The 26577-nt window shown below is 36.1% G+C and overlaps 1 protein-coding gene and 1 pseudogene across 1 annotated transcript in view; one reads left to right on the top strand and one right to left on the bottom strand.

Moving 5' to 3' along the window:
• The window catches only part of CarT (Carcinine transporter), a 757984-nt gene that overhangs the window by 505302 nt on the left and 226105 nt on the right, over nt 1–26577 (top strand). The window lies entirely within an intron of this gene.
• On the bottom strand, nt 5377–6027 carry LOC138856411 (uncharacterized; annotated as a pseudogene).

Raw genomic sequence — 26577 nt, 5'->3', positions numbered from 1 at the left:
TGTTTTGTTATATTCTATGACGATTGTCTTCTCCCTACCAAATGGCGGCTTGGTCGCATAGAGAAGCTACGTTATGGCTCCGACGGTAATATACGAGTAGTTGACCTCCGTACTCAAAGTGGAACGCTAACCAGACAGCTCGTTAAACTATGCTTTCTGCCAACCGAAGATAATAGAGAAAATGCAAGTAACAAACAATCCGTAGAATGATACCGACACGAAAAAATTGAAACATCTGTCTAATAATCGAAAACCCAAATACAATACGTCACAAAGGCAAGTATTAAATAATGGGTATATTTGTACGACCTCCACAAACCAAATAAAATTGGTTACGTGAAGCACAATGTCCATAATATATACAATTTAATTGAAACAAAACTCGCCCTTTCCTATATACAGGTAGATATGCATCCAGAGATGGTTTCAATTCCAACGCCATCAATGAATCTCGTTTTGGAACTACTCTAACAGCAGCAGCCCGAACAAGGGTATGTCGCCAACACAACAGCATAGCCTCAATTCGCTGGCGCATACGCATGTGATTCAAGAATGTGAGTCCGTGGGTCTGTGCCAACTATATGACAGGCAGCACCATACTTCACCACATCCTGAGACGCGAGGTCGGTCGGCCACCTGTCCCACGCATCCGCGGCAAAAAATGACCTCTGCAAACCAATCGTGTCGCACGCCATCGAAGAACTGTACCCTCACAAACGCAGCACCGACAAGGCGTCAACGTCAAAGACCGCAATATCTCGCAGCTCCAGGCTGAGCAACGTTGTGACAACAACACACTACTTACAACGCAACTCTGGCACATACACCACATCTGCAAACAGCAGTACACACCGACACCAATACCAACCCATAAGTTTTCACCGTCCAGCAAGCCAAAACCTCTGTCCACGAAGCAGACAGCCCCTTTTTTCATCGAATTGCGATCGTCCAACATCGGCGGAAGTTTTTGGCGGCAACTTTCATCTTGCAATTTTTATCTTCTATTACATCGTCGCTACTGCTTTCCGACCGCGGAAGTATTTTTTATAAAAATATTGTTAACAGTTAAAACACTGAAACGCATAAATTGTGAATTGAAATTTATTAAATCTTGAAAATTTCTGGTTTATTTTTATACTATTGCAACCTGTTGCCACCGAGTGTAAAAGTGTTTTTACTTAACGGTTGTTTGTATCATGCAAAAATAATTTAGTTAGATATAAAGTTATATAAATACGAGTATATGGTAAATGATCTAAATGACGTGACGAGTTAAAATCCTAATGTCCGTCCGTCCGTCTGTCTGTGCAAGCTGTAACTTGAGTAAAACTTGAGATATCGTGATGAAACTTGACACACGTCTTCCTTGGCAAAAAAGAAAGGGCCAGTTGGTAGATGGGGGTAATCGGACCACTGCCACGACTACAAAACGACATTAATCACGAAATAATAAAGTTCCATAACTATGGTAAGCACTAAATTAATATATAAAACCGTAATTTATGCCAGAAGATCGGAATGGCACCTGTGAGTAATAAATTTAGAAAAACCCTATAAGAGGTTTAATGTACATGTCTCCTAAACAATTCAAGCTTAAATAACCGAATTCGTTCAGAACAAATCCCTAAGCACCCCTACCGACTGTGTAAAAATGGATGAACTCTATTAATAGTCCCGCCCACTCCCCAGTATTTTTAAAAACTACTTAAAGCGCAATAAATCAATAAGTAAATACGTCAGAAATACTAAATCTTACTCTCGAGATGGTATGAGCGGCCTTTATAGGAGTCCCGCTCACAGTTGGACAATGGGCGTTGCACCGCCCACTTCTAGGTGAAATCACATTTCTCGGACTACAACCTTTCACTTTCCAGTATTCAAATCGAGCCCCACTAAATGTATCAGGATAAAATTTTGCATGAATAATTCCTTTAAAGTATGCCATCTTATGACCAAAAGTTGTTCACATGGAATCAAAACTGTTCAAGCCTTTAGGTACCGAAGTGGACCCCAGAGCTTTTTACCGAAAATCTAAGTAATAATACCTTTCCTGATAATAGTATGTTGAAATGTTAAAAATACGTTGAAACCATATACCTTAATAAAGATTTTCGAACTTCCAATGAAAATGAGCATAGTTTTTTACTAATAAATCCATTTGATTGGTGATGATATGTGTGGGAAGTTTTTGAAACCCTGAGAGCATTTTATTATTCTGTGGCATGTTAGTAGGGTCAATAATACCGCCAACTCCCATAAACAAATTATATATATTATATTTTTGTTATCCAAACAAGTTTTACAAGTATGCCAATCAGTGAGTATAATATATATAGAACATAAAATTTTTCGAAAATACGTTCTCTAGTATACCTCAGCAATGACCTTTTCTCAATCCCTAATATTATCTCAAAAATTATCCCATTACTTTCCTTATTATTAGTGAGTTTATTTTTATACTCTCGCAACATGTTGCTACAGAGTATAATAGTTTTGTTCACCTAGCGGTTGTTTGTATCACCTAAAACTAATCGAGTTAGATATAGGGTTATGTATATATAAATGATCTGGATGAAGAAACGAGTTGAAATCCGGGTGACGGTCTGTCCGTCCGTCCGTCTGTCCGTCCGCCCGTGCAAGCTGTAACTTGAGTAAAAATTAAGATATCTTTATGAAACTTAGTACGCCCTGCAAAGATTATGGAAGCTTTGCAGTTCTTAGTGAATACCCCTCTGTATCGTGAGCACCATATACATATTAATGAAAACTGGATTTCATAATTTAATAACCAAGAAGAAGTTCCGTTTGTTGCATCTGCAGAGGATTCCCGCTTGGTTCAATCTTTTCATGCGGCACAAACTTCTCATGATAATCCCTCAGGTAATAATATTCCAACGGGTCTTTTACCTCCAGAGCTTAGTCCAGGCGGTCAAGAAACTCTTTTGGACAATATTTCTGCAGAAAACTTAGACTATAACCGTTTAGTTATAGCGCCAGGTGAACGTTGGGCAGAAGCGTACATGCTCTGAAACGTATAGCAAGATAATACGTTCTGAAATTCGCCGTTTTAACAGAAGAGCGTGTACCATTCCAAAGTTGTTCTATGATTACAAAAAATTAGAACTGCTACAAATTAAGAATAGTACGTCCATTTGCCTTAGAAAGTTTTCAGGTCGCAACCGAGTTACGGCCCAAAATCTATTAAACGAAAACTTTGTTCAAAACTTGATTCAACACGATGATGGTTACAAAGTTTTGAAAGGCGTTAAAACCTCACCTGCGCACTGGGAAGCTGATAAGAAAAAGGCAATCGCTATGATTCGCCAATTTTGGCTTCCAGCCTTCTTTATCACTTTATCGGCTGCAGAATCTCAGTGGGTTGAGCTTTTGGTCATCCTCTCTAAAACTGTTGATTCTAAAGATATTTCGGAAGAGGAAGCCAACAGTTTAACAACCCAAGATAGATATCGCTTAATTCGGTCAGACGCGGTTACTTGTGCTAGATATTTTGACTACCGCTATCGACAAATTCTTAAGCTTTCTAAAGATAACGCCGGCATTTTTGGAGAGCATTTTGTTACAAATTTCTACTGGAGAGTGGAGTTTCAACAAAGAGGTTCCCCGCATGTACATGGCATGTATTGGCTTAATAATGCTCCCAGGATCAACCTTTAAGATCCTCAGACATTCCCTGATGTCATTAGTTTTATTGACAATTATATTTCTACCGATGGTTCGATCAGCCACTTTGAAAGTTATTTGGGTTATCAAAAGCATAACCACAGTCGGTCTTGTACTAGGGAAATAAGAGGACAACAGTTTTGTCGTTTTGGTATACCATATCCACCAATGCCTTCGACGCAAATACTGTTACCTCTTACAGAAACAAGTCAAAATTCAGAAAGACACAAGGAAAGCTTTTTCAAAATTCAAAACGTTTTAAATTCAAATATGACTACAGAAGACATTTCTAATTTAAACGATTTTGAACACTTCCTGTCTGATAGTAGAATAAATATGTCTTTTGATGACTATTTGTTAGCCCTTAGGTCAAGTTTAACAAAACCCAAAATTTTTCTAAAAAGAAAATTACAGGTTCGTTTTATAAACGCTTATAATCCCCTGATTTTGGAACTCCATAGAGCAAATATGGATATCCAATATATACTGAATGCATATGCTTGCTGTTCATATATAATTAATTATATTAACAAGTCTAACAAGGGAATTTCTAGGCTCTTAAATGAAGCTATATCAGAGGTAAATGCTGGAAATTATACTATTAAGCAAAAACTTAAACATGTAGGTCACAAATTTATATCAGGCACAGAAATATCTGCACAAGAAGCAGTATACTGCTGCATTGGGCTCCATCTTTCGGAAGCAAGCAATGCAGATATATTTATAAATACCTCTCGACCTGAGGAACGTGTTCGAATGGTAAAACCTAGAGCGAAACTTCAGAACCTTCCTTCAGGTTCGACTGAAATATTCGTAGCCGGTATTTTAGATTTAAAATTAATCATAATTGATGAAATATCGATGGTAGGTGCTCGTATGTTTAGCTCCGTTGATGCGAGATTAAAACAAATTTTCAAAACAGACAGCCCGTTCGGTGGTATACCGATCATAGTGTTTGGTGATTTGAAGCAATTCTCACCTGTTGGAGATAGGTGGATATTCTCTCCTAATCCCAATGATGCATACATGTCATGGTGGTAACTAGTTCCATAACTAGTCCACTTAGGATCCAACTAAAAATAGTATTTTGTGCCTGTTGACTTCACTTATTTTTTCACCTTGGGTGCGGTGTTATCCTCACTTGCACTATAGCACTCCTTTTAATTAAAAAGACTTTAATTAATTGCTTTTAAAACTCTTTAATTAATCTCACGCTTCGAAAATACTTTATAATATAAATTTCACTTTTTTATGTTTTGGGTTTTAAATAATTTGTAATACAATTTATACTTTCACTTTTTTTATATTTTGGGTTTTAAATAATTTGGAATACAATTTATAATTTCACTTTTACTTTAGGCTACGAAAATCACACTGCGGGAACGTTTTTAGTTAGAACCTTATAGGTCCCGGATGAAAGCGAAAAAGAGAGCCATTCTGGTCTGACTGGTCCCTTTTGATCATTCGGGTGGTGGAAAAGACGGTGGTTGCAGTGTGGGTGTATAGTGTAGATGTAGAGTGTGGTTGGTTAATTGTATATGGTTGTGTTGGTGAGTGATATGGTGTGTTGTAGGTGGTGTATGATGTTGCGTTGGTTATGTTGTATTGTATGATGTTGTAGGGTGAGTTGTGAGCTTAGTTGTAAAATGTCGCGGGATTAGAAGTCGCATGAACATCCCGGCCCCCCTAAGCGAATTAATTGCCTAAAAGTCTCTGCAACTGTTGCAGAGTGCTTACTACGGCGTTCAATCCGGTTGCCCTTTGCCGCTGGTTGCGATGACCATAGGGTGGTGGAGGTGGCCGTGAGCGTGCTTCTCTGGATGGTTTCGGCCGATGTACTCGTTGGCGCTGGACGGGATTCCCTTGTTGTCTGTGCCGGTGACTGGTTTGTGTTGTGGACGGATTTGCTCGTCGAGGGAATCGATGGAACAAAGTATGATGCGGTCGTTGACAATATTGACACGATCCGTCGGTTATACACTCAAAAGTTGAGTGACTATCTGCCAAGCAAGTCATACAGTGTCCGTGGGCTCTGGCGATCTGTTGGCGTTGAGCGGGCTTCATGCTTTTGAAAATGGTGCACCTCTTCAGGACGTGAGGTCGATGGCATAGACTGCATCGTGGAGGCAGATGCTCATCAAACTGCTCCTCGTTTGCATCCCTGACAGCTGCTGCAGATGATTGGCTGTGTCGTGCCATGGCGCTTTGCATCCTTGGTGCTGCGATGGGTGGACCAGATGCTCTAGGCGCAGCAATTACGGACCTCACAGTCTTGGGAGCGCTGTGTATATCCTCTACGTCCATTTCTATTGGAATAGGAATATATTAAAATATGGTTTGGCTCATAATTTTGAATTATGATATTTGTTGCTTATATATATATATATATATATATATATATGTATATGTGACTATATATGTTGTGGTTAATTTTTAATCGCGTTTGTTAGTGTTAGATTTGCATGTACGGATTATAAAACGGTAGTATTTCGAGTTAAACGAATTAATTGTCGGTTTTGATTTATTTATGCGCTTGTCTTGGCGGGGTTTGTGTAATCGTTTCTTCGGTGTTCGGAAGAAAACACAATTTTACTAATGGTCGAGTTAGTATACCAGTTTGTGTTCGTACGTCTACTATTCTTATGTGACCATCTCGTCCCCGATGGACCTTTTCAATGCGGCCTAGTCGCCATTCTGTTGGAGGAAGGCATTCATCATGTATGATGACGCATTCGCCCGTATTTGGTTCCTTCTGGATCGTTTTCCACCGATGTCTCTTATGGAGATCTTTAAGGTAATCTTCCTTCCATCGATGGCTGAATTCATGATAAAGTATCTTAATTTTTTCCCATCGGTCTATTAAATTGAGTGAGTCTCCCTCTGCCTCAGGTATGGCGAGAAGTGGAGCTCCTCTGAGGAAATGTCCAGGTGTGAAAGCTGTGAAATCGGAGGGATCTTGCGAGAGTGGTGAGATGGGTCTTGAATTTAGTACGGCCTCTATACGAGCGAGTATAGTGGTAAATTCCTCATAATTGAATTTATGATTACCTGCCGTTTTCTTTAAATGGGACTTAAAGCTTTTTACAACTGATTCCCAGAGTCCGCCCATGTGGGGAAAACAGGGGGGTATAAACTGCCAATCAATTCCTTGTGGTGCATATTTTTTAACAATTTCTGGGGAGACTTCTTTAGTAAATTTTACAAATTCTTTCTCTGTGGCTCTTTGAGCTCCGATAAAGTTTTTCCCATTGTCGCTCATCATTTTTGATGGAAATCCGCGTCGTCCGACAAAGCGTGCAAATGCTGCGAGAAAAGCCGCAGTAGACAGATCTGAACATAGCTCGAGGTGTACTGCCTTTGTTGTGAAACATACAAAGACAGCCACATACCCTTTTCTGAATGAGGAAGACCTTAACATAGAGGCCTTTATCTGGAAAGGTCCAGCAAAATCGACCCCAGTAATGGTAAAGGGAAGAGCAAAATTGCAGCGTTCAGGTGACAAAGCTGCCATGATCTGCGTGCGTATTTTGTGCTTGTACAATGTGCATTGTTTACACATAAAAATTGTTCTTTTAATTTGTGGCTTTAGTCGCGGTATATAAAATTCTAGTCGGACCATTTGTTGCATCAAGCGATGCTCACCATGTAATGTAAGTTGGTGAAGATATATTTAAAATAAATAAGTAAAACGGGATTTCTCGGGAATTATAATGGGATGTCGTTCGTTATAACTAAGGCTGGAATTCACTAGTCTTCCATGTGCCCGGATTAATCCTTTAGTGTCCAAAAAAGGATTTAAAACGAGAAGTGAGCTTCCCTTATCGAGGGGTCGTCTTTCGACTAACTTTGATTTCTCCCGCATGAAATAGCGAGTTTGTGTATATGTAATAAGGATGACCTTGGCATGTTGCATGTCGGAATGCGTTAGTTGTACGGAAGGATCATTTGTTATTCCTTTAACCTTTTGTTTGAGTCTTTGGATAAATTTAAACATGTAAGCGACTACTCTTAGTGCTTTTGGGAATGATGAAAATCGATGTAATATATCATCTTCATCAGGAGTGATATGAAAGTTTTCAATTCTCCGAATTTCAGGAGCTATTATATTGCGAGCGGGAGACTTTGGCCAGACTTCTTGTGATTTTGTTAACCACGTAGGTACCAGAGTGTAGTGCTGGTGAGATGAAGTGGTTTGCAGCCTCTTGTCCCAAGATCCGCTGGATTATCTGCACTTGCAACATGTTGCCATTGTGCTGGGCCAACTAAGTCTAATATTTGAGATATACGGTTAGATACATAAGTCTTCCAGGTATATGGTGGTTTTTCTAACCATGCTAAAACTATTTCTGAATCTGACCAAAGGTACATTTTGTGATTGGTTAATTTCAGATGGGTTTGGACAATTGAGACTAGTTTTGCTAACAGAAGTGCACCATTCAGTTCGAGCCGTGGCAGGCTTAGTGTCTTCAGCGGAGCAACTTTGGCTTTGGCTACTAAAAGACGTGAAGATATTTTGTTATCATAATCAGTGCGTACGTAAACTGTTGCACAATAGGCCTTTTCAGAGGCATCACAGAAGCCATGTAATTCTACATTATAGTCAGGTGCGAAATTTACCCATCGAGGAATTCGAATTTCCGAGATGGTATGTAGATTGTTTGCAAATTGAACCCACTTTGTTAAACGTATGGGTTTTACTTGCTCATCCCATTCAGTGCCGTCTTGCCACAGTTCTTGAATGAGGATTTGTGCTTGAATCATTATTGGCGAAAGCCATCCTGCGGGGTCGAAAAGTTTTGCCACCGAGGAAAGTATTTGACGTTTGGTTATGGCGGATATTGCAGATATTGACTCAATTGTATATGAGAATTGATCTGTTATCGCATTCCATTGAATCCCGAGAGTTTTTGTAGTACTGGCCTTTTCAAATTTAAGGAAGTTAGTATCTAATAAGTCTTCCCCTTTTATGTTTTTTATTATCTCCGGATGATTTGATGTAATTTTCTTTAGGGGGAACCCGGCTGAATTTAATGCTTTGATCACTTGAGATAGTGATTCGCAAGCTAATGAGAGACTGCGGCTACCTGATAGAATATCATCAACGTATGTTTGTTTTTGTAGCACAGAAGTTGCTAAAGGCAAATTTGTTTGACAGGTTTTTGCCACTTCATGTAATGTCCTAATGGCTAAATAGGGTGCACAATTGATGCCAAAGGTGACTGTTTTAAGTTTGTAGTCGCTGATTGGACTATTACTTGATTTTCCGAAGACTATCCGCTGGAAATCTTGGTCATCGTTATGTACTAAAATTTGCCTATACATTTCTCTACATCTCCATTGAAAACATATTTAAACATGCGCCAATTTAGTATTAGCAGCATGAGATCAGGTTGTAATGTTGGCCCTGTGTATAGTACATCATTGAGTGATTTGCCTGAGCTCGTACACTTTGAAGCATTAAAAACAACTCGTACTTTTGTTGTGATTTTATCTGGTCTTATTACCCCGAGATGCGGAAGATAAAAAGATAAATATCTACCTTTAGATATTTTTTCATATGGTACAGCTTCTTCCATATGATTGAGGTCAAGATATTCATCCATCACGTCATCATATGCTGATTTAAGCTCGCTTTTCTTTATCAAGCTTTTTTCCAAGCTTAGGAATTGCTGGACTGCTGATATTCTCGAGTGGTCTAGAGCTATCGTTTCTGGAAAGGTGGGCTTGAATTGGAGTCGCACAACATAACGACCATGTTCGTTTCTTGTTGTTGTGGACTGGTAATAGGCTTCGCATGCCAGGTCTTCTTCTGAAGGTTTTGTGATTTGAGGTAGTTCTTCTACTTCCCAGAATTTTTTGAGTTGATTATTTAAATATTCGTTTGAAATGTTTTCAACTTGAGTTGTGAAGGAGTTAATTTTTTCTGTGACTTGGCCACTTAATATCCATCCAAAGATTGTGTTTTGGGCTAACAATTTATTAGAGATTTTCTCTATACCTTCAAGAATTATTTGAGGTATTAAGTCGCTGCCCAATAATATGTCGATTTGTGATGGGGTATGGCAGTTGGGATCTGCTAATTTGAGATATGAGCATTTTTCCCACTGTTTTTTATTTACTTCATAGCTTGGAAGCAAATTAGTGAGCTGCGGTAGAACAATGGCTTGTGCATCTATTCGTATATCCGCGTTTGGAGAAACTATGGTGATTGGGCAAACTTTATTTGAATTTTGTATAATTCTTCCGCCCATTCCCGAAATTTGGAAACTAGAATTTTTGACTGGCAATTTTAGCCGATTCTGAGCTTTTGATGATATAAAGGATCTTTGAGAGCCTTGATCTATTAATGCTCTTAATTTGAATAAATCTCCTTTATGTTCTCTAGCAATGACCGCTGTGGGTAAAAGGATTTTGCTTTCATTCTCTGAATGAAGCGCTTGAACTTTTGCTGCTTTTGAGCAACATGGGTGTTCCTCTTTATTTTCGGGATTCGGGATTTCGGGATTACCTGATTTGGTTGTCGCGACTAGGCCCGTGGTTTTATGTATATGATTTTGCTTCATATTTGTAAAATTGGTTATGTAAAGCAATGAGTATGTCGTCGTTGACAGTACACACAACTGAATTTGCTTTCACAGTCTTTTGTCCCGTGAGAGTTGGACAGACAGTTGATGCAAAGTTTATGTTGTCGGACAAGATTGTTTCTATCTGAAACGGACATTTTTTTAAATTTCACGCAAGATCTTATATTATGTCCTCCTTTACAGATTTCACATAATGATTGCCAATGGTTTGTTTGATTTGACACGAATGTTTGGCTTCTATTAACGTGTCTATTATATTGTGTGTTATTACTGACTTGGGGTTTAAAAAAGTTTTTATTTGAGTCATTTTGATGACCTTTTAGCTTAACTGCCTTTTTATCTACTCGCTCAGCTATTTCGTACTGAGTTGTTAAAAATTCTTTCATTTGATGCCATTTTGGCGATTTCTTTCTTGCCACTAGTGATTGCTCCCATCGTAGCAAAGCAGCATCAGGTAGTGTCGCTGCGCAAATATTTACTAGGATAGGGTCCCACGATTCTGTGGATACATTTTGTGTTTCTAACACAGATAAGCAATTAGTCACTGTCGAGTATAGTTTTTGAAATTCTTGGCTGGTTTCTTGTTGAATTTTTGGTAAATTCATTAAAATAGTTATTTGGTTATCTACCAATACTCTTTCGTTTTCGTATCTTTCGACCAGTGCATCCCAAGCCAGATTAAAATTTTCGTCATTCAAAGCGAAACGCTTGACAATACTGCCTGCTTCCCCTTTTGTTTTGTACCTGAGATGGTACAGCTTTTGTGCTCGTGAAAGTTTAGGATGGTTGATATACACGGCAGTGAACATGTCCCGGAAGGACGGCCATTGATCAAAACCTCCATGAAAAACTTCAGTATCACAAGCTGGTACTTTTAAAAATATACCTGTATCTAGGTTTTCTTTTGAATTTGTAACTACTCTCGGAGGAGGAGTAGTGGCTCTACATGGCCTTAATAAATTTATTTAGTCTAATATCATTGAATTCGTAGTTTCGTACTGATCGAGGCAGTTTTCATATTTGGCTGACGCCGAAGCTTTAATGTTTTCTGGAAGTTCAGCGTCGTCAGTATCTAATATTGTATCGTACGCTGTCAGAACGCGTGCCCATATATTATCTATGCTTTGAATTTTTAAATTTAGGACTGATTCTGTATTGTCGTTAATAGGCGAAGCCGAAAACCGTGTGCAGTATCTAATAAAACTGTCACTTTCAGTTATGAACCTTGACAGTGAATTGTCTTTGGTTCTTTTTTGTTTTGCACCCTGCTTTGAGCGTGTAGCTTCTGCGGGTGTGCTTTGTGATTTATCATCATCAGCCATTTTTGGAATTTCTAATGATAGAGGTGTTCGTGGTTTAACCTCTTTTGATTTATCAGATTGCATTTATAACTCTTTGAATTAAATTGAAAGCTATTAGATAGCTATTAAAATAGTTTTGTATTAAATATTTGCTATAATACGGTTGTAGTAAAAAAAATTTTAGTTTGCTGCCCAAAGCTGTAGTTAAAAAACAATTTTTTTTTTTTGAAAATGATTGTGAAATTAGTCTTTTGTAATTTTTTTTTTTTATCGGACAAGTCAATTTATTTTATTAAAATTTATGTCCGTATTATTATTATTTTAAAAATTGCCGAAATTGCTTACTGGGTATTCGTGAATAATTTGTATATTTTGTATGTAGGTAATATTCGCTTTTATTATATGTATCTATATACATTTGTATAAAAGGAACTCGAAAATAAAATTGTTCTAAAAAACAAATGTATATATATGTGTATATATATTAGCATACATATGTATGTAAATTTTAATTTTCATATGTGTGGTTATGATTATCCGTTTTGACCGTATATTTTTAGTTATATATTTATATATTTGTAAATATATATGTACATGCATACATCTAACGCGTTTTGTAAAGTTTCGCTGAGAGTGCCTTGTATTATTATTATATATATATATTTGTAACTATATTATTTTATATGTATATATATTTTTTTTCTTTTTTAAGAGCATATATAAGAGAAATGAGAAGAGCAAAAAGGTTGGGTTGCGGTATATATATAGCGCGGGAAATGTGCCAATGTTTAAGAAAATATGTGTACATACATAAATGCCGATAATTGTATTGTTTTTTTTTTTTTTCTTTCTGCCTTTGCTTATATGTTCTGAGCGATCCTGCTTGTTGCTTTATGGGCCCAAGGGGTATCGCTGGAAAGTTTGCAAGTCGATGAACTTGACTTATAAAATTGTTTTTGTATTTTGTCTTGTGGTGTGTTTGGAGACACGAATTAAGCAGGCAGGTATTTGAACAACAGTAATTTTTTTTGATACTTTTAGAATTAGTTAATTTATGTACGTACCATATGATTATGTAGGCAAATTAGAAAAGATGTTGCTTGCGGTTAATATATAATATTTCGCGGCAAAGTTTTAAAGCCCAAAATTTTGTATTTAAATTATAAGTATATGCACATAGGTATGTATGTATGTATTTCTGTAATATGTTTAATTTTTTGTTTTTCTTAGCCTTTGCTTGTGTGCTATAGGCGATCCTGCTTGTTGCTTGATTAGCCCAAGGGGTATCGCTGGAAATATTGCAAGTAGGAATACTTGACTTTGTAAAAATTTTTTTATTATTTTTGTTTGAGAGAATATAACGGTGTGTTTGGAGACACAAAATAAGCTGAGGCAGATACCGTATATTGTTTTCTTTTTCAGTTATTTTGTTCGGTTATTTATTTCTAACGAAATACCGATAAAACTGTAAATCAACATACATATGTGCATAAAATGCCTCTATTTTAAAATGTAATTGGAATGGACTCACTTTTTTTTCCGCCAAGGGTTTTTGGGAGTAATACTTATAAATTTGTATGCTTCTTCTCGTTTTTCTCTGTTTTAATTTTGTCTCCGGCGTTTTTCCTGTGCGTTATTGTCCTCCTCTCTGCGTGCTTGGTGGATTTAATTCCCGTGCTTTTTGTTGATTTTTTCTCTTAGTTTTGGTTAAATCGCGCCCGTTTTTAATTTTTGGTGATTTTTGTGTTAGTTTGTATATCCATTGATTTCGCGCCCGTTGTAGTAATTTTGTTTAACCACTGTTAGTATATATTTAGGTATTCATATATGTACATATATTAGTACTTTTGTACTTTTCGTTTTTGAACTTTTTTTTTTGTACTTTTCACCATTTGGTTACTCACTTTGCTTTTATTCTTTCCGAAATAAAATTTCACTTATATATAATATAATTCTTAGTTTCTCACTTTAATTTTTCCGATTTTCCTTTTTTTTTTTCTTTAGGTGCCTTTCAAAGAGGCTCGAAGGACCATTTGTTGACTTCACTTATTTTTTCACCTTGGGTGCGGTGTTATCCTCACTTGCACTATAGCACTCCTTTTAATTAAAAAGACTTTAATTAATTTCTTTTAAAACTCTTTAATTAATCTCACGCTTCGAAAATACTTTATAATATAAATTTCATTTTTTATGTTTTGGGTTTTAAATAATTTGTAATACAATTTATACTTTCACTTTTTTTATATTTTGGGTTTTAAATAATTTGGAATACAATTTATAATTTCACTTTTACTTTAGGCTACGAAAATCACACTGCGGGAACGTTTTTAGTTAGAACCTTATAGGTCACGGATGAAAGCGAAAAAGAGAGCCATTCTGGTCTGACTGGTCCCTTTTGATCATTCGGGTGGTGGAAAAGACGGTGGTTGCAGTGTGGGTGTATAGTGTAGATGTAGAGTGTGGTTGGTTAATTGTATATGGTTGTGTTGGTGAATGATATGGTGTGTACGGTGTAGTTGTAAAATGTCGCGGGATTAGAAGTCGCATGAACAGTGCCAGAAATGTGTTTGAAATTTTCTCAATGTCTTTAAGTATTATTTGCGGTATAAGGTCGCTGCCTATTAGAATATCTATTTCACAGGGGGTGTTGCAGTTGGGAACTGCTAGTATAGTAGTTTGATATTTCCCAGAGAATCGCATTGTGGTCACTGGCAGTGTAGATGTCCATCACTCTCCAGTTGTAGTTGCTTCTGGCAAGGCTGCTGCTGACGAAGGTAATTTCTATAATAGAATTTGCTTCGCCTTTGGTGTAAGTTGGCGCGTCACCACTGTTGAGTAAAACTACATTTAGTGCAGTAAAAGCTTCTAGTAGTACTTTACCTCGTGCCTTAGTTTGCTGGCTACCCCAGTATACTGCTCAGGAAGTCTCCGGCTATCGCCACTGGATGTATTGTACCAAAATGTATGTTCGCAATCCTGCTTGTTTTTGTTTGCCAAAGAACAAGGGGTATTGCGGGATATATGCCAAAATGGACTTTGAAGAGATTTGTATTTGAGTTTTTTTTCATTATTATGGAATAACTTATTTATTTGTTTTTATTATTTAACCGCACCGTTAAGTTAGTTTCCAAATAACCGACTTTTAAATGATTAAATGAAATAAAACTGTGAAATTGTACCCACTGTATATAGGGTATGTGAGCATAGGCAGATCGTATGCCGTATGTACAAGTGTGTATATGTATGACTGTGCACGCGTGATATTTTTTGGCGTGGGAGAAGAATGTGGAGAAAAACAAGTAACGAAGGGCTAAGTTCGGATGTAACCGAACATTTTATAATCTCGCAAAGGTTAATGGTATATTCGTTTGAGACTTCTTTATATATTTTAATAATTAGAAGTAGGAACTGTTGCCTTAGTTATTTACCTTTCACTCACAGTGAAAATAATTAGAGCAATTTGTAAACTAAATTTACTCAAATTATGAAAAATCGTTCTTGTGCTTTTTGTATTTATTTATTTATTTATTCCAGGATACAAAGTACATATTACATACAAAGTATGCACCTATAGAGGTGTTAAAAAACACCTGTACATAGGCCTGGTAATATTAGTTTATTATAATTAAGTACTAATCTATTAATAACAAATGTCATTTATAGTTAAAAAAATTCCTTTACTATTCCAATTCGATTATATTTGGAAAAAAAAAAATTAAGAACTATTGCACTTAGTCTGAAAACTTTAGTTCGAAATAGAGACACAAATACTGTCATGATAGCTGTGTACTGTCTCAAAAGTAATGGCATTTACACGGGAAGGATCCATGTTTGAAAATGCCCAATCAATTTGTGTACCGGCAGGTGTAGTTGAATATTCTACACCAAGCAGGGAACTAAAGTTTTTTTCTTGGAGCAGATTTCTTATTGTAGTCCCTGTAGACATTAAACAAATGTTAAAATCTCCAACAATTAGCACATTTTGATTGCCTAACTCAGAAGTGAGAACTTCCTGTAGTTCTACAATTAATTGTCTAACAAAAAAAGCTGAATTTCTATATAGAACCAGAATATTAATATTGAAACATTTAAACAAAACCGCTTCCAAAACTTTGCGGCCTGAATAAATTTTCTTTACAGCCTTTGAATCTATAGAGCAAGCAATACTATGCGTTGCATATATTATAATGCCCCGTTTATTTCTGTTGTTTGTTTCCGTGCTATCTATCCTCAGCTCGTTAATTGGAGTAAATCCTGGTATATCAAAACTTTCGCAAGGATAACTCCAAGTTTCTACAAAACATAAAATATCTGAAGATAGCATCAAACAGTCGCTTTTTATATCATTAATGTGAGCGTGAAGACTCTGAACATTATGGAATAAAATTTGATGTCCTGATGTTCGGGAAATCATAAAATTGAAACTTGTTGTCAAAGCTTTATTTGTGTTCAATTCCCTCAGTTCCCTAAATACGGGATCCGATTCAGAAAATTTGTTAGGAGGAATAAAATTTCCTATGATGAATAGACCTTCTGCAGAAGTAGCTCGACTGCAAGCGACATATATTGAAGCTCTAAGCATTCTGAGTCGAGTATGAACTACAACTTTATTATATTATGAATAGTTATTCCCTCAGCCGGAATAACTGGAAACTGATTTTTTTCAATTGAAATTTGTTTATTTCTTTTATATTGAAAAGGTTTTAGAACTTTTTCAATTGGTGTCCTAAAGACCTTCTTGAGGATCAGGCTTTTTTGATCATACTATCAAACCAACAGAAGGTTCCAAAAATTTAATCCACAGAATTGTTGGAAAAGAACAATGGAAATCAATTTGCATAAGTTGTCCAGCTGCCCCATTAACCAAGCCATCACACGTGTTTAAGTTCACTGTAATCATATATTTGGCGGAGGTTTTTAGTGTCAATTCATAGGGCAGTCCTTGCGTTTCAGAAGTTTTGAAAAGTTTAACTCTTTCCAAAATATTATCATTTTCACTTATACCAATTCCTTTAACTGAGTCTTTTGCAGTTGAAAGGAAAGCTTCTGTTGGGATTCGACTGAGCTTAAGGGCATTGAAATTATTTGTCTCTTCATTGGACCAAAATAAATGTATGGCATCATCGGGAACTTCTTCGAAATTAACTACTCGAGTTTCAATGAGTGATATGTCCTCATTTGTCATAGTACCAGATGCCATACGATTTAATGCAATTGCACAGGCCTGATCCTCCCGTTGTCTCATTATCTCTGTTAATTCAAAGTATTTAAATAACTCCTACAAAGGGGAACCAACTAAAGTGCTGTATGCATCATTGGGATTAGGAGAGAATATCCACCTATCTCCAACAGGTGAGAGTTGCTTCAAATTACCAAACACTATGATCGGTATACCACCGAAGGGGCTATCTGTTTTGAAAATTTGTTTTAATCTCGCATTAACAAAGCTAAACATACGAACACCTACTATCGATATTTCATTAATTATGATTAATTTTAAATCGATAAGTCTGGAATACAATGAATTCACTGTGTCATTGCTAAGTGGCCTCAACTCTCTATTCAACTGATTAACAGGTAAAGAGAATAATGAATGAAGGGTCATTCCACCTATTCCGAATGCTGCTTTAACCGTAGGTGCGCAAAAAAGAACTTTTAAGGAACTTGGATTGTATCCAGGTGTAGAATTGTACCGATGGTTAAGAGCTTGATATATTGCAGATATCAAACGACTCTTTCCTACACCTGCACCGCCGCCAATGAACTCATAAAATGGGAGATTTGTTTTTAGGTGGTGCATCAAATGCGTCAAATAGGTTCTTTGCTTAGTATTTAGACTTTGAACTAAAGAAAATAATTCCTCAACTGGAATTAAAAGGGGTAGTTTAATAAGTCTAATGTTGCAATCAGATTCAGTCCCATTATCTGTTGAATCTTCGCCATGCAAGTCCAGCAAATTTATATTTGGGTTCATTTCAGGAAGTACCAACACTCTGAACTCATTTTCCACGATAGGTAGTTCATTTTTTTTCAATTATAATACGATATGTTATGCAAGTCTGCTCATTATCGTTTTCAATGTGATCTTGCTGTTCATTCCGCGAAGGATAGTAAAGCATTAACATTTCACGAAAATACTCAACCCTGGCCAAATCTGGGTTAAACCTTCTATACCGAATAATACAAGGTTTGGTACGTTTTTCACAAAACCGCCACCGTCTTTTAGAGGCATGACAACCCCGCTTTCTGGTAAATTATCGTTTTCCCTTTCTTCTTCTTCATGATCACTATCTTGTGCTCTTCTACTAGATTTAAAATATTTATACCTAGTTCCTCAGGTCGAGAGGTATATATAAATATTTCTGCATTACTTGCTTCCGAAAGATGGAGCCCAATGCAGCACATACTGCTTCTTGTGCAGATATTTCTGTGCCTGATATAAATTTGTGACCTATATGTTTAAGTTTTTGCTTAATAGTATAATTTCCAGCATTTACCTCTGATATAGCTTCACTTAAGAGCCTAGAAATTCCCTTGTTAGACTTGTTAATATAATTAATTATATATGAACAGCAAGCATATGCATCCAGTATATATTGGATATCCATATTTGCTCTATGGAGTTCCAAAATCGGAGGATCATAAGCGTTAATAAAACGATCCTGTAATTTTCTTTTTAGAAAAATTTTGGGTTTTGTTAAACTTGACTTAAGGGCTAACAAATAGTCATCAAAAGACATATTTATTCTACTATCAGACAGGAAGTGTTCAAAATCGTTTAAATTAGAAATGTCTTCTGTAGTCATATTTGAATTTAAAACGTTTTGAATTTTGAAAAAGTTTTCCTTGTGTCTTTCTGAATTTTGACTTGTTTCTGTAAGAGGTAACAGTATTTGCGTTGAAGGCATTGGTGGATATGGTATACCAAAACGACAAAAATGTTGTCCTCTTATTCCCCTAGTACAAGACCGACTGTGGTTATGCTTTTGATAACCCAAATAATTTTCTAAGTGGCTAATATAACTATCGGTAGAAATATAATTGTCAATAAAACTAATGACATCAGGGAATGTCTGAGGATCTTGAAGGTTGATCCTGGGAGCATTATTAAGCCAATACATGCCATGTACATGCGGGGAACCTCTCTGTTGAAACTCCACTCTCCAGTAGAAATTTGTAACAAAATGCTCTCCAAAAATGTCGGCGTTATCTTTAAAAAGCTTAAGAATTTGTCGATAGCGGTAGTCAAAATATCTGGCACAAGTAACCGCGTCTGACCGAATTAAGCGATATCTATCTTGGGTTGTTAAACTGTTGGCTTCCTCTTCCGAAATATCTTTAGAATCAACAGTTTTAGAGAGGATGACCAAAAGCTCAACCCACTGAGATTCTGCAGCCGATAAAGTGATAAAGAAGGTTTTAAGCCCAAATTGGCGAATCATAGCGATTGCCTTTTTCTTATCAGCTGCCCAGTGCGCAGGGTAGGATCTAACGCCTTTCAAAACCTTGTAACCATCATCGTGTTGAATCAAGTTTTGAACAAAGTTTTCGTTTAATAGATTTTGGGCCGTAACTCGGTTGCGACCTGAAAACTTTCTAAGGCAAATGGATGTACTATTCTTAATTTGTAGCAGTTCTAATTTTTTGCAATCATAGAACAACTTTGGAATGGTACAAGCTCTTCTGTCAAAACGGCGAACTTCAGAACGTATTATCTTGCTATACGTTTCAGAGCATGTACGCTTCTGCCTAATGTATATTGTTCCAAATGAAAACTCTTCTGAATAATTATTTTGAATTATGTCAATTGGTCTTTATCCTTCACCTAGTGCTATAACTAAACGGTTATAGTCTAAGTTTACTACAGGAATATTGTCCAAAAGAGTTTTTTGACCGCCTGGATTTAGTTCTGAAGGTAAAAGAACCGTGGGAATATTATTACCTGAGGGATTATCATGAGAAGTTTGTGCCGCATGAAAAGATTGTACCAATCGGGAATCCTCTGCAGATGCAACAAACGGAATTTCTTCTTGGTTATTAAATTCTGAAATCCAGTTTTCATTAATATGTATATGGTGCTCACGATACAAAGGGTATTCACTAAGAACTGCAAAGCTTCCATAATCTTTGCGGGGCGTATGGTATCGATCATGTAATCATGATTGTATTCCAAACGCCTTCTTAAGTGAATTTGTATCACATGAGCCTCATCAAAGGACCTTGGTAGAGATGTCACAATATTGTTAAAAGAAATTGGTATATTAACAACAGCACCTTTGAGCAAACTCTGACCTTGATATCCTAACGGACGAATTGTTATAAAAGGCAATTTAGGCATTATGAGACGTTATTCAATTGGGGTTAAACCTTTCAAACAATCCGGTATTTCAGGAAAGTCTAGACCGTTAGCTTAACATATTTTTGGAGCGTTCTTTTTAACAATCGCATTTTTGCAAGTAGCACAAAAATTGTAATTTCCATTTTTGCATTAAAAAGAAGGCGGATGCAGCATTCGGGTGACCTTGCGCAATAGTTTCGAAATTTAATTTGCGAACTTGGTGTGAAAACCATAAGCCGCCTCAGTAAATACATATTTCAGTAGGGCCCTTATTTATATTTTAAAAATAAATGTTTTTGAAATCTGTTAAATTGCCACTATTATCAGTTTCTATAACATTATTTTCTCTCGTTAATCGGATTCGTTGGGACTGCCTTTGGTTTTCAATTTGTCTATTGAGTGGGTTATCTCTACGAAGGCGAACTTGACTTTGTCTAAGACGTCTCTGATTCAAAATTTCTTCTCTTATACCCCTCCTACTAAGCTGTCGACGTGGTGTTTCTCTTTCACGCTCCTCTCTCCTTATTTCAGGATTTCTTCTTGCATGTTCCCTTTGCATTTGATCACGAATGCGCTCTAAATTCCTATACTCAGGATTTTATATATATATATATATAATTCAGTCCGTCCGGGTGTTAAAAGTTGGATCCTAGGTGCTGCTCTCTTTCACTGTAATTCCTTGTAAGTCCTTGCTATGCTATTGCTCGTCACTATACACCATACTGTGTAATTCAGTAAAATTAAATTGAATAAAGCACTTTGCTTATAAAGACATCTGTGAAACTGAAACAACAAACACAGTGTACTGATATTTATTATACTCTTGCAACATGTTGGTACAACTTACGTACTTTTGTATACCTATTATTTAGCTATTCACTAACATAATAATACATAATATTTAGTTATAAATATTTATATTTTAGAAATTAGTAGTTTATTTAATTGTATCGAAATTAAGTTCTCGGAAAAACCCTCCGTAAATTACTTTTGTTAAACGCTTTCTAAAACAGGGGGATTTATGGTACCTATTTTGAAGGGTCTACCCATGAAGGCTAAATTAACAATAACTTACATATAATTAAGTATGGTATACACATATGTAGAGCAGGTATGTAGATTTTCTTCTTTCTGTCTTAATATCTAAACCTTTCATAAACTGCCAACGGCGCTAGATAAAAATGTAATTTTCTTGAATTTACAGTTCACCTCATGACCTTCATATTAAAATATGTCGCAAAACTAAAATAATAGACAGTGGCATGTACACCGATTGTCGCAGTTTATCTATAACCACATAAAAAGGGTCTTTAGCCATTTTGATACTACATTACTAATATTTATTTCATGCAATTTTTTCAAGAAAGATTTTTTTGCTCTATATTCTATTTGCCGTGTATTCCTCTACCCCATCTGAAAATATTTTTGTTCCAGGGACCGACTCATTTGAATTTAAATGTATTAGAGTATACGTTAGTAGTTGCTTTATTTATTTAACCCTATCTTATATACCACCCCATTCGGATCTGTACACATGCAGCATGCTTCTTTAATAAATAGTGCTACCTCGATGGCAAATAATGCAGATTCAATAATTGTATTAGGTGATTTCAATTTACCGTGTGCTTCGTGGAAACCTTTCGATGAATATATCGTGCCGATTTGCAATCGGTCGTGTTTTAATGAGTTTTTCGAAAAAATGTTCGAGTTGAGTCTGAACCAAATTAATTTGATTCCGAATAAATTTGGTAAATGCTTAGATTTAGTATACGTTGATACCTCTGCAAAGTGTTCCGTTATTCAGAGTAATCCTCTTGTTCTACCAGAGGACTCATATCATCCTGCTTTGGAAATATCTGTCGAAATCTCAGGCAATGTACGGGATAATAATCATCAAACTTCGTGCTTCTGTACTCGGTTTAACTTTGCAAAAGCTAATTTTAAAAAGTTCAATACACAACTTTCTACAATAACATGGCCTAATTATAATGGTGACATTGAATTGTGTGTCTCTTATTTAAATAACATTATTATGAAATTATTTGAAAAGTATGTTCCAATAGTAATTGTTAATAAAAGCAAAAGTATAAGTCCGTGGTTTTCGAAAGAGTTATATAAATTGAAAAACAGAAAACCTCGAGCCTTTAAACATTTTAAAAAAACCGGTTCACTTGTCGACTATTCTAAATATTCTCTATTACGTCGACAATACGCAAAATGACCTAAACAAAGTCCAGCACTCTAAGAAACTTTTTTAGCATTGTTGACTGGTATATTTTATAATAAGTTCAACATGATGACATATATCTATCACTTTAGGCGCTGCAAACAACTCTTTGGTGAACAAAACTATACTCTGTTGCAACATGTTGCGAAAGTATAAAAATGTTGCGAAAGAATTCAACATTCATTACTCGATTATTATTTGGTGTCTTATTAACTTATGTTATTGATCATCGATTTATTTTGTGTCAATACTATTTTTTTCTCCGAAATGTTAATTTTTATTAAAAGAAGCTATTTAACTCAAACATGGTATATGTAATATAAACTGAACCAAAGGGGTTAGATTTAAAATGTGGGGTATATGAGGTTGCTGTTGTACCAGAGGAGCGGAAATCAGTATATTAGGGTTATAAGGTTTAAACAAAGTCTAGACCAATTTCATTCATATGCAGCGATATACATTATTTTTAAGAAAAACTTTCCATTTAATTTCATTAAATTATTAAATTGACGAAAAAAATTATACCATAAGTAGTACATGTGAGCTGGGAAAATCAAAGACCAGAAAATTCCTCCAAACCGTATATTAAAAAATGTTGAATTAAACATCCATTATTAAATGATATCGTGATTAAATTACAATAAAATTTGGTATCTGCTTGACTTATATTAAAGACCATAAACTGAGTCTCAGTTTTATTGCTTGAAGTGAGATACACATAAGTATGAATGTGATATTTACTCCACCAAAGTGGCTTAATTTTATATTATAAGCTTAGGTGGCAAACGGCAAGCAGAGAATCGGAATTCATTATATGAAAGTGTCAGGTTTAGACTTAGTATATACTAATTTCATTCTAATTCATCGTCAAACCACATAATTTTTAAGAAATCTTTTTCACTTAATTTCGTTAAAATATCACGTTGATCAACCGGAACGGTGTAAAGTCAGGTGAAAAGACGGAAATCATATATATATTGGGGATAGAGAAATATATTAATTTTGACATTGCTCAGCTATACTCGAGAACATATTTTGAAGCAATTTTATATACAAAAAAAAATATTAATACTCACTGACCGACATATTCGGCATACAACTGGTTAGAATAACGAAAAGCATTATAAGTAGTATATGTAATTTGAGGGTAGTATTAACCCGATTTTATTAATTTTTTCCAATACCACATACTACTAACATGCCACAGACTAATAAAATGCTCCCACTGTTTCATTAAGGTACCTCACATACCATCACCAATCAAATGGAGTAAAGTCAGACGTATGTTCGAAAATCCTGATATTAGTTACATGGGGGCTAAGGGAAATTTTCACCCGATTTGATCTTGTTATGAGTAAAACACGCTCTCTCATTTTCATTGAGATTACTCACATATGTGGTATAAAGTCACGCGGAAGTTCAAAAATATTTATGTTAGATATATGAGGGCTACAAGAACTATTGATCCGCTTCAACCCATTTTTGAAACAAAGACATACTATTATTGATAGTTTTATTTATTTATTCTATTATATGAATTTCAATTATATATCTTACACAATGGCCGATATTTACGGTAAAAAGTCAACTATAGGCCACATATGCAGTACCTAGGGGCTTGAACAGTTTTGGTTCAATTTGGAGAATTTTCGGTCACAAGGTGGCATACTTTAAACGTATTATTCACGCAAAGTTTTACGCCGATATAGTCATTGTTGCTTGCTTTGCATAGTGGAAAGTGAAAGAATCAGATGGAATTGAAAATGGTGTTACATGGGAAGTAAGCGTGGTTGTAGTCCGATTTCGCCCATTTTCGCACTATCACATAGAAACATGAAAAGAATGTTATGTACCAAATTTGGTTGAAATCGGTTAAAAAGATCGCAAGATATGGGTTTTCACCTACAAGTGGGCGGTGTCACGCAGACTGTCTAATTTTAAACGCGGTTCCTATAAAGTCATCTCATACCATCCCTGAGATAAAATTTAATGTCTCTGGGGTGTTTAGTGCTTGATCTATCGCGCTTTTAGCAGCTTTTGACAGTACCGTTACATGGGGAGTGAGCGGGGTTTTCACCCGATTTCACCCATTTTCACACCGTAGGTAGAGGTGCTAAAAACATTTGCTTCCAGTGAATTTTGTTATTACAGCTTTAGTAGTTTAGAAGATATTCACATTAAACCTATTAGAGGCGGGACCACGCCCACTTAAAAAAAAATTGAACTGCAGATGCCCCTCCCTAATGTGATCTCGTGGACCAAACAATAGTCTTGTATGTTATTCCGGAGCTTAGTTATGACAATTTATTTGTTATACTCTCGCAACCTGTTGCTACAGAGTATAATAGTTTTGTTCACCTAACGGTTGTTTGTATCACCTAAAACTAATCGAGTTAGATATAGGGTTATATATATATAAATGATCAGGATGAAGAGACGAGTTGAAATCCGGGTGACTGTCTGTCCGTCCGTCCTTCTGTCCGTCCGTGCAAGCTGTAACTTGAGTAAAAATTGAGATATCTTTATGAAACTTGGTAGACATTTTTTTTGGTACCGTGAGACGGTTGGTATTGCAGATGGGCCTAATCGGACCACTGCCACGCCCACAAAACGCCATTAATCAAAAACAAATAAATTGCCATAACTAAGCTCCGCAATAAGGTACAAGACTGTTATTTGGTACACAGGATCACATTAAGGAGGGGCATTTGCAGTTAAAATTTTTTTTTATAAAGTAGGCGTGGTCCCGCCTTTTTTTTTTTTTAAGTAGGGGGAAGCATCGAAAGCCGAAGTGCGGAACTTTAATCCGCTAAACTTTACCTATTCCCACCGCATATCCCTCCCACGGAACCACCTGATTAAGTATTAATTCGTGGTCCCGCCTCTAATAGGTTTAATGTGCATATCTCCTAAACCGCTAATGCTATAATAACAAAATTCACTGGAAGCAAATGTTTTTAGCACCTTTGCCTACGGTACGGCTACGGCAACACCGCCCGCTCCCTATATAACGGTACTGTTAAAAACTACTAAAAGCGCGATAATTCAAGCACTAAACACGCCAGAGACATTAAATTTTTATCTCTGGGATGGTATGAGATGACTTTATAGGAACCGCGTTCAAAGTTAGACAGTGGGCGTGACACAGCCCACTTTTAGATGAAAACTCGGTGCATAACGTTCTTTTCATATTTCTATGTTATAGTGCGAAAAGGGGCGAACTATGACTACAACCACGCCAATTTCCCATATAACACCATTTTCAATTCCATCTGATTCTTTCACTTTCTACTATGCACTTCAAGCAACAATGATTATATCGGGGTAAAACTTTGCGTGAATAATACGTTTAAAGTATGCCACCTTGTGACCAAAAATTGTCTAAATCGAACCAAAACTGTTCAAGACCCTAAGTACTAAATATGTGGACCCCAGTGCCTATAGTTGACCTTGTACCGAAAATATCAGCCAATCCACAAAGAAATCTCAAACGAGTATACCATTTGACTTTGCGAGAGTATAAAATGTTCGGTTACATCCGAACTTAGCCCTTCCTTACTTGTTCTTGATTAATGGCGTTTTGTGGGCGTGGCAGTGGTCCGATTACGCCCATCTGCAATACCAACCGTCTTACTGTACCAAGAAACATGTGTACCAAGTTTCATAAAGATATCTCAATTTTTACTCAAGTTACAGCTTGCACGGACGGACAGACGGACAGACAGTCACCCGGATTTTAACTCGTCTCTTCATCCTGATCATTTATATATTATATATATAACCCTATATCTAACTCGATTAGTTTTAGGTGATACAAACAACCGTTAGGTGAACAAAACTATTATACTCTCGCAACCTGTTGCTACAGAGTATAATAGTTTTGTTCACCTAACGGTTGTTTGTATCACCTAAAACTAATCGAGTTAGATATAGGGTTATATATATAATATATAAATGATCAGGATGAAGAGACGAGTTAAAATCCGAGTGACTGTCTGTCCGTCCGTCCGTCTGTCCGTCCGTGCAAGCTATAACTTGAGTAAAAATTGAGATATATTATACTCTGTAGCAACAGGTTGCGAGAGTATAAAAATTGTAATACGCAGGTATTTTACCAACTGCGGTTATGTTAATATACTCGGGTATAATTATATATTGTATTTAAATATATAAAGGAATGTTTAGTTATAAGATTTATCGGTAAAGGCAATTTGCATATTGTTTGCCGATTAAATGTATATGTATGTATGTTTGTATTTTTGTCCTTTTGCTGTAGATTCTAGCTTTAATTGTTAATGCGCCTTTAGCTTACTTAGTGTTATGCAGTCCTGCTTATTGTTTTATTATGTCTATGGGGTACTGCCGGAAATTCTTTGCAAGTAAATACTTGAATTTCTATTTTTATTTTGTGGTTGTTGTGTATATATAAATAAACAAATTTAAGCG

Source organism: Bactrocera oleae, chromosome 3 (genome assembly GCF_042242935.1).
Source record: "Bactrocera oleae isolate idBacOlea1 chromosome 3, idBacOlea1, whole genome shotgun sequence".
Taxonomy (NCBI): Eukaryota; Metazoa; Arthropoda; class Insecta; order Diptera; family Tephritidae; genus Bactrocera; species Bactrocera oleae.
The sequence above is the reverse complement of the archived record's forward strand: the minus strand, read 5'-3'. Positions and strand labels throughout refer to the sequence as shown.